The sequence below is a fragment of the Salvelinus alpinus genome, chromosome 2 (genome assembly GCF_045679555.1).
Source record: "Salvelinus alpinus chromosome 2, SLU_Salpinus.1, whole genome shotgun sequence".
In the NCBI taxonomy this organism is placed as follows: Eukaryota; Metazoa; Chordata; class Actinopteri; order Salmoniformes; family Salmonidae; genus Salvelinus; species Salvelinus alpinus.
In genome coordinates this window covers 46,781,320-46,794,568 of record NC_092087.1, presented here as the reverse complement: position 1 = coordinate 46,794,568, position 13,249 = coordinate 46,781,320, and the positions used below count along the sequence as shown (strand labels likewise).

The window sequence follows — 13,249 nt, the reverse complement described above, 5'->3', positions numbered from 1 at the left end:
TTTCTCTCCCCCTCTCACACAGATTCAAACACTTTGTGAAGGTACATATGACAGCTCTCTTCCCTACAAAACCTCTCTATTCTTGTGAAAGACTCCAGCCACCAAAGCCATAGGCTGTTCTCGCTGCAAGCGGTACCGATGCATCAAGTCTGACACCAACAGGCTACTGTACAGCTTCTATCCCCAAGCCGCAAGACTGCTAAATAGCCTTTTGTACTCTCTACACAATCACGCTGTCACGTTCCTGACCTGTTTTCTGTTATTTTTTATGTGTTAGTCGGTCAGGACGTGAGTTTGGGTGGGCAGTCTATGTTATGTGTTTCTATGTTGGTTTTGGGTGACCTGATATGGTTCTCAATTAGAGGCAGGTGGTTTACGTTTCCTCTGATTGAGAGCCATATTAAGGTAGGTGGTTTCACATTGTTGGTTGTGGGTGGTTGTTTCCTGTGTCTGTGTTTGTTGCACCATACGGGACTGTATCGTTCGTGCGTTTGTTTGTAGTCAGTACTTGTTCGTTCGTTCTTCGTTACATGTAAGTTTGTAGTCCAGGTCTGTCTACTTCGTTTGTTGTTTTGTATTTTGTTCAAGAGTTTTTCGTCTTCGTCTGTTTGTTGTAAATAAATAATATGTCTAACTACAACGCTGCATTTTGGTCGAATCCATGCTCCTCCTTGTCCGAGGAGGAGGAAGATGAAGAAGACTGTTACACACGCACACTGACTCTCCAACATACAATAACGCGCACATACATACACGGATTCTACACACACGCGCTCATACACACACTCAGACAATAATTTACGCTGATGCTACTCTGTTTATCATATATCCGGATCCCTTAATTAGGAAAGTATTCAGACCCCTTGACTTTTTACACATTTTGTTACATTACAGCCTTATTCTAAAATGTATTAAATTGTTTTTTCCCCCTCATCAATCTACACACAATACCCCATAATGACAAAGCAAAAACAGATTATTATAAATGTTTGCAAATGTATAAAATTTAAAACAAAACTTAAATATCACATTTACATACATATTCAGACCCTTTACTCAGTACTTTGTTGAAGCACCTTTGGTAGCAATTACAGCCTCGAGTCTTCTTGGGTATGTCACTACAAGCTTGGCACACCTGTATTTGGGGAGTTTCTCCCATTTTTCTCTGCAGATCCTGTCAAGATCTGTCAGGTTGGATGGGGAGCGTCGCTGCAAAGCTATTTTCAGGTCTCTCCAGAGATGTTTGATCGATTGGTCGAAATTTTAAAACGTGTATTTTTCCCTATGTGTTTTAATAAAATCAACTATATGTAGGCTACTGAGCTTGTCTGATGCTTTAAGCACACTGTGATTGAGTAATTAAGACACACAAATGACTCGAGGGACCCAGAGATCAAGATAACCTAACCAGAAAGAAAATAAACAGTTCCTGACCCTCTTCCTCCCACTGCTGTCGGCCCTCACAGATTATGCTGTTACGCTCCTGTTGATACGCTTCTAATAGGCTACACTAGGGGTCTGTAACCTTTTCTATTTGGAGTGCAAATGTATCTTACAATTTCTACCGATATGCATGCGAGTTATTATTTTTATAAGCACATATTCGTGCAACAGTTTCATTTAATTTACAATATTTGTATCTCAAAATCATTATCATGTGGTTAATCATAATTCTAAATGTAACTTCTATTGCCATTGCAAATTATGTAAAAAATAGCCTACATAAAGCCAACAAATAAAAACATTGCAGCCTGCAGGTAGAAAATATCCTAATAAAAATAAATATCATATAAATCAAAATTGGCTATGCATGACCTGTCTGCAAGGAACTTGCAACATGTATAAAATACTCTGGGCCCTCAGAATTTCCTGCTCCAGTGAGCTCCGGCCAGACATAGCTGTAGGCTATTTGCGCAATGGATAAGAAGTATTCACGTCGACCTATTTTAATTACGTTTCCACCCTATCAGAACATTACATTTTTTCCCCCTTTTATGCTGAGTGGTTATCGAAAGGGAGAGAGCTGGAAAGATTTTTAAAATACGCTACATTTGCGCGCAGGCCAGGTAGCCTAGGCCTACTTCTATGTATAATCAGGTGCGCGTCCTTACTCAACATTGACAGGAGCTCTACAAAAAACAATGAATAAATTGACAACTCCTAAATGGACTGAAATAAACTGAAACTTTCTCCTCACAAGTGTAGCCTAGGTTGTGCGGTGCGCAAACAACGTGTTCACTCTGACAATGAGAATGGTAGAAGACTGTCATCATAATAATATATTGAAAGCATTAACAGAAATTACCATAACCAAACAAACATTGTAGATTAGAAATTATGGGAATTAACTGTAAATGTACTACTGGTGTGCCATCCCCGTGGCCTCGGCAATAGATTAGTCCACTGAGATAGACGTGAATCCGACCGGTGTCTCATGTGCCATAAAAATATATATATATATATATATATATTATATACAGTTGAAGTCGGATGTTTACATACACTTAGTAGGTTGGAGTCATTAAAACTAGTTTTTCAACCACTCCACAAATTTCTTGTTAACAAACTATAGTTTTGGCAAGTTGGTTAGGACATCTACTTTGTGCATGACACAAGTAATTTTTCCAACAATTATTTACAGACAGATTATTTCACTTATAATTCACTGTATCACAATTCCAGTGGGTCAGAAGTTTACATACACTAAGTTGACTGTGCCTTTAAACAGCTTGGAAAATTCAAAAAAATGATGTCATGGCTTTAGAAGCTTCTGATAGGCTAATTGACATAATTTGAGTCAATTGGAGGTGTACCTGTGGATGTATTTCAAGGCCTACCTTCAAACTCAGTGCCTCTACTTGGCATCATGGGAAAATCAAAAGAAATCAGCCAAGACCTCAGAAAATAAATTGCAGACCTCCACATGTCTGGTTCATCCTTGAGAGCAATTTCCAAACGCCTGAACGTACCACGTTTATCTGTACAAACAATAGTACGCAAGTATAAACACAATGGGACCACGCAGCCGTCATACCGCTCAGGAAGGAGACGCATTCTGTCTCCTAGAGATGAACTTACTTTGGTGCGAAAAGTGCAAATCAATCCTAAAAAAACAGCAAAGGACCTTGTGAAGATGCTGGAGGAAACAGGTACAAAAGTATCTATATCCACAGTAAAACGAGTCCTAAATTGACATAACCTGAAAGGCCGCTCAGCAAGCAAGAAGCCACTGCTCCAAAACCACCATAAAAAAGACAGACTACGGTTTGCAACTACACATGGGGACAAAGATCGTACTATTTGGAGAAATGTCCTCTGGTCTGATGAAACAAAAATAGAACTGTTTGGACATAATGACCATCGTTATGTTTGTAGGAAAAAGGGTGGAGGCTTGCAAGCCAAGGTGGAGGCTTGCAAGGTAAAGAACATCATCCCAACCGTGAAGCACGGGGGTGGCAGCATCATGTTGTGGGGGTGCTTTTCTGCAGGAGGGACTGGTGCACTTCACAAAATAGATGGCATCATGAGGGAGGAAAATGATGTGGATATATTGAAGCAACATCTCAAGACATCAGTCGGGAAGTTAAAGCTTGGTCGCAAATGGGTCTTCCAAACGGACAATGACCCCAAGCATACTTCCAAATTTGTGGCAAAATGGCTTAAGGACAACAAAGTCAAGGTATTGGGGTGGCCATCACAAAGCCCTGACCTCAATCCTATAGAACATGTGTGGGCAGAACTGAAAAAGTGTGTGCGAGCCAGGAGGCCTACAAACCTGACTCAGTTACACCAGCTCTGTCAGGAGAAATGGGCCAAAATTCACCCAACTTATTTTGGGAAGCTTGTGGAAGGCTACCCGAAACATTTGACCCAAGTTAAACAATTTAAAGGCAATGCTACCAAGTACTAATTGAGTGTATGTAAACTTCTGACCCAGTGGGAATGTGATGAAAGAAATAAAAGCTGAAATAAATCATTCTCTCAACTATTATTCTGACATTTTACATTCTTAAAATAAAGTGGTGATCCTAACTGACCTAAGAAAGGGATTTTTTGCTAGGATTAAATGTCAGGAATTGTGAAAAACTGAGTTTAAATGTATTTGGCTAAGGTGTATGTAAACTTCCGACTCCAACTGTTTATATATATTAGACTGCTCACCTAAAAAAATCTTGGTCGACCAACAGCCTATAAACCAAACAATCGACCAGTCAACTAAATGGGGTCAGCCATAATATAGCTTCAAACTTTCTTGTGTTCTTATTTTACATTTGATTGTTTGTTTTTGTTTTACCTAATATTATTTTTAGTGCTACATTGATATTGATTACTGCATTGCTGGGTTTGGAGCATGCAAGAAAGGCATACTTGTGCACGTGGCATTAAAACTTTAAACTTTCTCCCTGTGACAGAGGCCAGCACTGTGTGGGAAACACTCAGATGTCTGTCTGTTGGGTCTCAGCTATATGAGACAAAGGGCAGAGCTTTAATTCTGGTTTCCTCTGCCTCTGTTACGGCCTCACAGCAGAGGATGGAGGCACGTGACCTCTCCTGACCCTGGTTACCATGGAGACTAGGCCAGCCACTCCCACAGAGACCCAGAGTTTGACCTCCCGCCCAGAACACCCTCCTTCAGGAAGTTCTCAAAGGGTGTGTATGCATGAATGTGTGTGTGCGTGCGTGCATGTTGTGCGTGACGGAATCCTAAAGAAAGAGAGGGAAACCAGATAGAAAGAGAGAAAGAGAAGGATCAGGGAGGGAGGCAGCTCCCTATCTGTTTAGTTGGAGCCTTGTGGTGCAGCTTGTGTTTCCTGGGGAATGGGAGGAAGATTATGACATAAACCCTTTCCCAGCCAGACAGTCAAGACCAGGGCCCACGGAGAGAATATGCTAGCTCAGTTCAGAATACCTAACCTCTATGGGCCATTTGACAAGCAGATACTGCACAATACAGTGTGTTTCAACAAATGTGCATACACACAGAGAGAGAAAGAGAGGATACGGGGGAGGTATGGAGAAAACTATTCTGACTACAATACATTTCCAATATCCACCCTATTAGCTTGCAGCTTCCATTTCAACACTCTGCTCCATTCTAAGATTCTGGGTCGGTGGTGAGATGTGTCAGGAAAACATTCGAAAGATACACAGAGTGTACAAAATATTAGGAACACCTGCTCTTTCCATGACAGACTGACCAGGTGAATCCAGGTGAAAGCTGTGATCCCTTATTGATGCCACTTGTTAAATCCACTTCAAATCAGTGTAGATGAAGGTGAGGAGACAGGTTAAATTGAGACATGGATTGTGTATGAGTGCCATTCAGAGGGTGAATGGGCAAGACAAAATATTGAAGTGCCTTTGAACGGGGTACGGTAGTAGGTGCCAGGAACACTGGTTTGAGTGTGTCAAGAACTGCAGCTGCTGGGTTTTTCCCGCTCAACAGTTTCCTGTGTGTATCAAGAATGGTCCACCATCCAAAGAACATCCAGCCAACTTGACACGACCGTGGCTGCTCAGAGGGCAAAAGGGGAGGGGGGGTGCAACTCAATGTTAGGAAGGTTTTCTTAATGTTTTGTACATTCAGTGTAGATCACCATTACTGTAATGAACGAGACCGCTTAGGCGTGAGTGTGTCCTTTAATAAATTAGCCAACCAAGATCCAGACGTGTATATACACACAGGCTCAGCTCCAGACCTCAGCAGATGGAGAGTCACACACACGCACGGCTTTGTTTTGGTGAAATTCCTGGACATTTTGGAGTGTAGAAATGTTTCACACACACACACGCCGAGTGGTCAGAAAGGACAGCTGTAATGGCTCACCCTCCAAGAAGATATGATTTTTCCACGAGACCACTTCAATCCATTCTTGATTATACTGTCCATGCATTGACTGTCCTTCAATCTCAGCAAGTGTCAGTCATTTGGGTCCCAGGGTGAGGAGACAGCAGGACCTGGCCTGTAGACCGGGGGGGAGCAGACCAGAGTGGGATCAATGAGAGGGTGGGGGTGGAGATGGATCCTCTATACAGGGGGCAGACTGCATGGCCTGTAGCCCGGGGGGGGGAGCAGGCCAGAGTGGGATCAATGAGAGGGTGGGGGTGGAGATGGATCCTCTATACAGGGGGCAGACTGCATGGCCTGTAGCCCGAGGAGAGGGGGGGGGGGGGGGGGAGACCAGAGTGGGGCTGAGGAGATGGGACGGAAGGGGTGGAGATGGAGGCGGGCCACATTGTTTGGAGAGGGATGAAGAGGGGGTGGTTAGGGAAAGGGAGACCAAGGCCAGATCCAACCCCCTGGAATCTGTCCCCATCGGGATGTAATCCCATTCAATTCGAGGGGGGGTGTCCCAGATTGGAAGTACAAAGGACGCGTGTGTCACGTGAGGAGGGTCAGACAGACACGTTCACACGGCTTGGCAGGCCAGAGACAAAGGGGCTGCTGTCATCGCCGCATGGCCCCCACCCCTCCCCCCACCAACCCACACACGGACACCGTAACGCACAAACTAGGCTGCTGTGTGCCACCATAGTTGCAACCTTTTCTGCCGCTGCCAGCTGATGCCATGCAGGGCTGGTCCAGAGTTGTGACGCTGCAATGATCCATCACACTTTTACCAGCACCACACCTCCCTGCTCCTCCTCCCCCACCAGAATGAATCTCACGGCAGCGCTCTCGCTCTATTCGATGCACAGGCATACCCACAGATGTGACTGTGTGCCTCTGCATGTATCCATACAGTGGATTGGATACAGTCAATGTCAATACGAACTCATTCAGGCAGAGAATTAGTCCGCACGTCTCTCCACACTGTATTCAGGTCCACAGTAGGAGGAGTTAGTGTGCTGATCGAAACCATGGCAACGCTTCACATTGGTCGGCATTAGTCCAGGCAGGGTAACGACTATTACTGTAGCCTATCGGTTTCTCCAAACATATAAAACAATAGGAGAGACAAGTAGTATTTTGTTACAGTGTAATTACATACAGCAGGTTGCCCCATTGGTCAATCCTCTGGTATAAAGCCTATGTGGTGTACAGTGTGGTGGACTGACATTATCACTCATGGTTGATCACTTAGGCTACAGCCCCTCCCACTAAACAAAGGTTAGGACCTAAGATAAGAAAAAAGTTGCTGTAATGTAGTCAGGCCAGTTGGTCTTGTTGTGTGGGGTAGACTACTAAACCACTACAGTGCTGCGCTGTAGGGCCTAATAAAGGACCTTATATACTGAGTGTATAAAACATTAGGAACACCTTCCTGATATTGAGTTGCACCCCCATTTGCCCTCAGAACAGCCTCAATTCGTTGGGGCATGGACTCCGCAAGGTGTCGAAAGCGTTCCACAGGGATGCCGCCCCATGTTGACTAATGCTTCCCACAGTTGCGTCAAGTTGGCTGGATGTCCTTTGGGTGTTGGACCATTCTTGATACACACATGAATCTGTTGAGCGTGAAAAACCCAACAGCGTTGCAGTTCTTGACACACTCAAACCAGTGCGCCTGGCACCTACTACCATACCCTGTTCAAAGGCCCTTAATAAATCTTTTGTCTTGCCCATTCAACACACGTACACAATTCATGCCATTATTTTTTATTTAACTAGGCAAGTCAGTTAAGAACAAATTCTTATTTACAATGATGGCCTACCCCGGTCAAACCCTAACGACGCTGGGCCAATTGTGCGCTGCCATATGGGACTCCCAATCACGGCCGGTTGTGATACAGCCTGGAATCAAACCAGGGTCTGTAGTGATGCCTCTAGCACTGAGATGCAGTGCCTTAGACCGCTGCGCCACTCGGCAGCCCAAATGTCTCAAGGATGAAAAATCCTTCTTTAACCTCTTTCCTTTCCTTCAATTTAGAAACTCAAACAATACTTTAGAACCACGTAAATATACTCAATTTGAAGATTGTGCAGGACTATGGTAGATTGGTTCCTTAATCTATATTTTCAGACTGTTAAAGTATTCATCTGGTCAATATGTCAGTGTATTATGTCTGTTGTTTGTAACAGTGTGTTATATGTGAAAATGTGATTGTATTATATATTGTATTTGAATGTTTAAGGACTCTTGGAAGATTTCTCCAAATGGGGACAAAAAGAGGTGCTAATAAAATAAAATAAATCCCCCTCATCTACACTGATTGAAGTGTATTTAACATCAACAAGGGATCATAACGTTCACATGGTCAGTCTGTGTCACGGAAAGAGTAGGTGTTCCTGAGGTTTTGTACACTCAGTGTATAAGGCTGCACGACAGAAAGCCAACAGAGGATAGGAGAGGGATTATTTATGGAGTGGGAGGCGTGGATATTTTCTGAATTCTCATAAGCAACTTTATTAGTGGCAGTTACCCTACCTGTCATGACAGAGCTAACCTCTGCCAGTACTAACCTCTGCCAGTACTAACCTCTGCCAGTACTATGCCAGTACTAACCTCTGCCAGTACTAACCTCTGCCAGTACTAACCTCTGCCAGTACTAACCTCTGCCAGTACTAACCTCTGCCAGTACTAACCTCTGCCAGTACTAACCTCTGCCAGTACTAACCTCTGCCAGTACTAACCTCTGCCAGTACTAACCTCTGCCAGTACTAACCTCTGCCAGTACTAACCTCTGCCAGTACTAACCTCTGCCAGTACTAACCTCTGCCAGTACTAACCTCTGCCAGTACTAACCTCTGCCAGTACTAACCTCTGCCAGTACTAACCTCTGCCAGTACTATGCCAGTACTAACCTCTGCCAGTACTAACCTCTGCCAGTACTAACCTCTGCCAGTACTATGCCAGTACTAACCTCTGCCAGTACTATGCCAGTACTAACCTCTGCCAGTACTATGCCAGTACTAACCTCTGCCAGTACTATGCCAGTACTAACCTCTGCCAGTACTATGCCAGTACTAACCTCTGCCAGTACTATGCCAGTACTAACCTCTGCCAGTACTAACCTCTGCCAGTACTAACCTCTGCCAGTACTAACCTCTGCCAGTACTAACCTCTGCCAGTACTAACCTCTGCCAGTACTAACCTCTGCCAGTACTAACCTCTGCCAGTACTAACCTCTGCCAGTACAGCTACTGTATAATAAGAGTAAAGCTATAAGCAATCATAGAGATGATACGCGTCACTTCCTCTGCTCGGAGCAGAACAATGGGACAGTTGATCCCAGAATGGAATTAGAGGGTGCCAAAGACGACTTGTAATCATTTCCACAGAACATTTTACAAAGACACATTCACTCGAAGTACAGTCCAAATGCAAAAAGTTTGGTAACAGATTGACGGCACAAACAACGCAAATCGTCATTCTATAACCACACTTTGCCTCTGCACTGTTCTTCAAGTAAATGTGTTTTTGTCAAATCTTTGGGGAAATTGTTCAAATAAATCCTTGTGGATAGAGTTGTATGGTTTGGTTAACTTTACAAATCATTGGTTTCGGTTTGGCATACATTTTAAAGTGGAAAAATGTTGGAGTCTCAGCATCACTTAAAGTGGAATTGGCCCTAATGCAGGGTCTGGTCTGTTAAACAGACTGAGGAATATGGACTCAACGTTATGCCACGTTAGACCAGGGCCTGCATTTATCAAGTGTGGGAGTGATAGGATGTTTAAAAAAATAATAATATTAGGTAAGATTATTATGTAGATCAACACAAAAAAACAGACTTTGATTTATAAGGTGACCTGTCTCTTTAAGGATAGGACTGGTGTTGGGAGAACTGATCCTATGTCAGTTGTTACAGGGCTGGGAGTTACAGCAGCTGCAGTTTGAGAGAGAGAAAAGAGAAAAGAGAGAGAGATGAGAAAGAGAAGAGGGAGAGAGAGAGAGAAGAGATAGAGAGCGAGAGATTGTTCTGGGTTGGGGCATCTGGATCCCATATTCCAAAGGTCACATGGATATAAAGGATAACACCAGCCTCCATAAAGTTTATTACAAATACATCTGCAGTGTATGGTCATATCGCATAGCCTCACGGGATCAGGCGGCACATGAGGCTGACACAAGCATCGCCGGCCAGACTGCATGTTTTCATTATTACAGACAGAACATTAGAAAGGTGTGTGGTGATGTGTGAGGATAAATTGACAACCTTTCGTTCTCTTTTCTTCTCTGTAACTTACAAAATACTTATGACAACTTGGCAAATTGTATGCAAATTGTTCATAATTAAGCCACGTTTTTACAATTGCTTATTACATGCCTACCGTATAACGTGCACTAGCTTGTCACAAATGTGCCATGCCGTGTATTCATTCTGCCTACTCGGTTGCAAAAAGTTTCTCGAACGGAAGCTAATAGAACGAAACGGGGAGGGACATACCTGAATTTGTCCAATAGAAACGCTCGATGTAGTTGCAAAACATTTCCAACTGTTTGGCGGAATGAATACACCCCTGCTCAGTCAAAACTCCAATAGCCCTACTATACAATTTCACCATTAGCCCAGCAACCTAGGACACCAGCAGCTGCTTGTTATCACTGTTTGTTGGCTATTTTATGACATGGCCGGATGCATACAACTACGTACAAATTTGACAGCTTTGACTTCAAAACAATGCCACAGCAGAAAGCTTGCTGGTGCAACCACTGCGTGGTTTATTACACTGTAGCGCCCATCTAACTTGTCACACTGACTATTGTAGCCATAGCATGGCTGAGGTTTGCAACATTGTAACACCACATTAAGGTTGGCCTACACTTTGAATAATTGTTTTTCTATTGACCACAAACTAGGCCTAGGGGATTTATTATAATTTCTCTCATAACTAGAATTGTATAAAATAGTCGTAGCAATAGCCTACTGTGCTTCGTCGGCCACTAAACAGCGTCACTGCTCAAGCAGCGATATAGCGCAGTCGATATTTTACTGCAAGTAGACACGAGCTACGAACTTCACTGCTCACGAAACACACCATGCAACAAAACACACATATGTAATCTGATTTGTAGGCTAACGTATGTGGACATTAATTGTTAATTCCAGGTGGAAAATTCCTTACCTGCTCTAGATCTATGGCCGCCATAATATTCTAATTATTCTGCTTTCAGTCTGCTCAAATAATGATTCCAAAATATATCAAACAATTCCTCGGCAGTGGTATCCGGCAGTGGTATCCGGCGTCTGATATTGTCGATATATCTGTCATTAACCAAATCGAAAGGGCGCCCGCGTCCCTAATTGTTGAATAATACAACCAGTAGCTCTCGCCACCAAACCCCGCTTATTTTGTAAGCGAGTTGCTGAGGTTTTAGGTTTTGATGATCGGCTGCGCATCGCCCTCTCATCAGTGTGTGTGGGGCTGGAGGGGAGCGTGGGAATTACTTGTAGGAACGTGACCTCTGGCGGACAGCTTTTGTAAGTAACAGCGCCCTCTTTTCTTGTTGCTATGTTGCCTGACTTCCCTTGTCTTTCCTCATACGTAAATGATCCACAGTGACTGCTGCTGAGCAAACCTAGAGATCCCGCTAGCCCAGTTAGAAACCCCCAGAGCTGTGAAAATCTGCAACCAGACAAACTAACATTCCTAAATACTATTCCGTAGTAAATAAAGTATAAAGGAACCCAAGGGCGTTATGCATCCATTATTTTAGAGGGGACATGAAGTACATGTGGATGGAGGGTGGTGGTCTGTAGGGGGGCTGATTCCCACTCCTGAAGTTGGAGAATTTTGCATTTTTCAAACACCTGAAACAAACACCTGTTTTATCCTGCAATCTAGAGCCTGCATAGGTTATATCAGCATACCTCTTTACTTGTTCAATTGTCATTTTAATTAATGATGCACATTGGTTCTTTAGGAACTTTTATACTGGTATATAGTTGTATTTATTCATCAAGAAGGAACTCTACACTCTCTCCTCCTCCACTGATGATACTGTATGCACACACTAGAGTATCTAGCTTCCTGCCTAGGCATATCTTTGCTCAGTGGTGCACCTTTGAAGGAACCACTTACTAGGGAGAGGAGTCCAGTCAGTGTGCCACCTCCACAAAATACAGTTGACAGATAAAACCGGGGCTTCAAAACAAATTCTATCAATTCATTTAAAATCGGAAGGGGAAAAAAGGACAAATCTGAGGGGGCACTTGACATTGTGCCCCCTATGGGCATGACACCTCTGAGGGAACATCTCATGTCATTATTACCTTGCACCAAGGTAGGCCAATGTCAGTGAAGGCAGCTGCATAAAACTTAGGCCAACCAATGTTGATTCTTTTTTCAAAATGAAAAAAAGTGATCAGTAGTCTGATAATACCGATAAGAATAAGAATAATAACGAATAAGGAAGGAGATTGAAAGCAATGTGGCAAAATGCTGGTGTTATAGACAGGATTCAAGTGGAAGTTGCGTGACATGACCCAGTCACCAGCTGTTATGAGTAGGTGTTAAAATTTAGAATAGGAAACAATACAGTAGGAACTGAATTGATTTCTGTATATGTCTGTGTTTTGTTTTAGAAAACTAGGTCATATTCTATGTGAGCACATTCATCTTGATGTCATTCTTTCCTTACAAATGAAATTAGGTTATCAGTTCTAGAAAAAAATATAGACAGAAAGACACAGCTCACTTCTTCCTTCCCTCCCTCTCTCTCTCTCTCCCTCTCTCTCTCTCCCTCTCTCCGTCTTTCTCTCAGCTGGCAGTGCAGTAGAGTTGTCAGCCAGTGTTGATAAGAAGTGACCATAGTGAAAGCTGGATTTGACATCTGTTTTAAACAGGAGGAAAGCAGCACCACTATGTGGTCATGTTTGGTAGTACATGTTCTGCCCTTCCTTATGACTCTTCACTCTTGTCCGTGTGTGCAGCTGTGGTTTAGCAAGTCTGATGTTGTCTGATTCTGACATCACATCAAATCAGGCAATAAAAGCTTGGTTATTATGGATTTGGCAAGAAATATGTTACTCTAAAAAGGGCTTATTTGTTGTCTCCTTGTCAATACATTATGTGGTGTCTTTATTTTTCTAATGAACAATGCATCTATACAACATAAAAGAACGGTAGAAAAGTCAGCTGAGTACAGCCTGAATGTATGACATCATCATTGGTTGGCCAATTCATCCCAGCATTTACACCTTATGGACCAGTAGGTGGCAGAAGAGGATAGTTCCTCCATCCCTCATGCACAAAGGCAGGGAGCTGTGTCTCCTCTGTGCAGTTAGGTCTCCTGACCTGCTGTATCCATGGCGACCTTGGCTGCTGATTGACTAGTGGATAGCAATCACACAGCCCCAAATG

The 13,249-nt window shown here is 43.3% G+C and overlaps 1 protein-coding gene across 1 annotated transcript in view; it reads right to left on the bottom strand.

Moving 5' to 3' along the window:
• The window catches only part of LOC139563524 (phosphatidylinositol 4-phosphate 3-kinase C2 domain-containing subunit beta-like), a 65,941-nt gene extending 54,648 nt beyond the window's left edge, over positions 1 to 11,293 (bottom strand). The window contains exon 1 of the mRNA XM_071382248.1: positions 11,012 to 11,293. The gene's annotated coding sequence lies outside the window, so the exon portion shown is untranslated. The remainder of the gene's footprint in view (positions 1 to 11,011) is intronic.
• Positions 11,294 to 13,249: the final 1,956 nt, after the last annotated feature.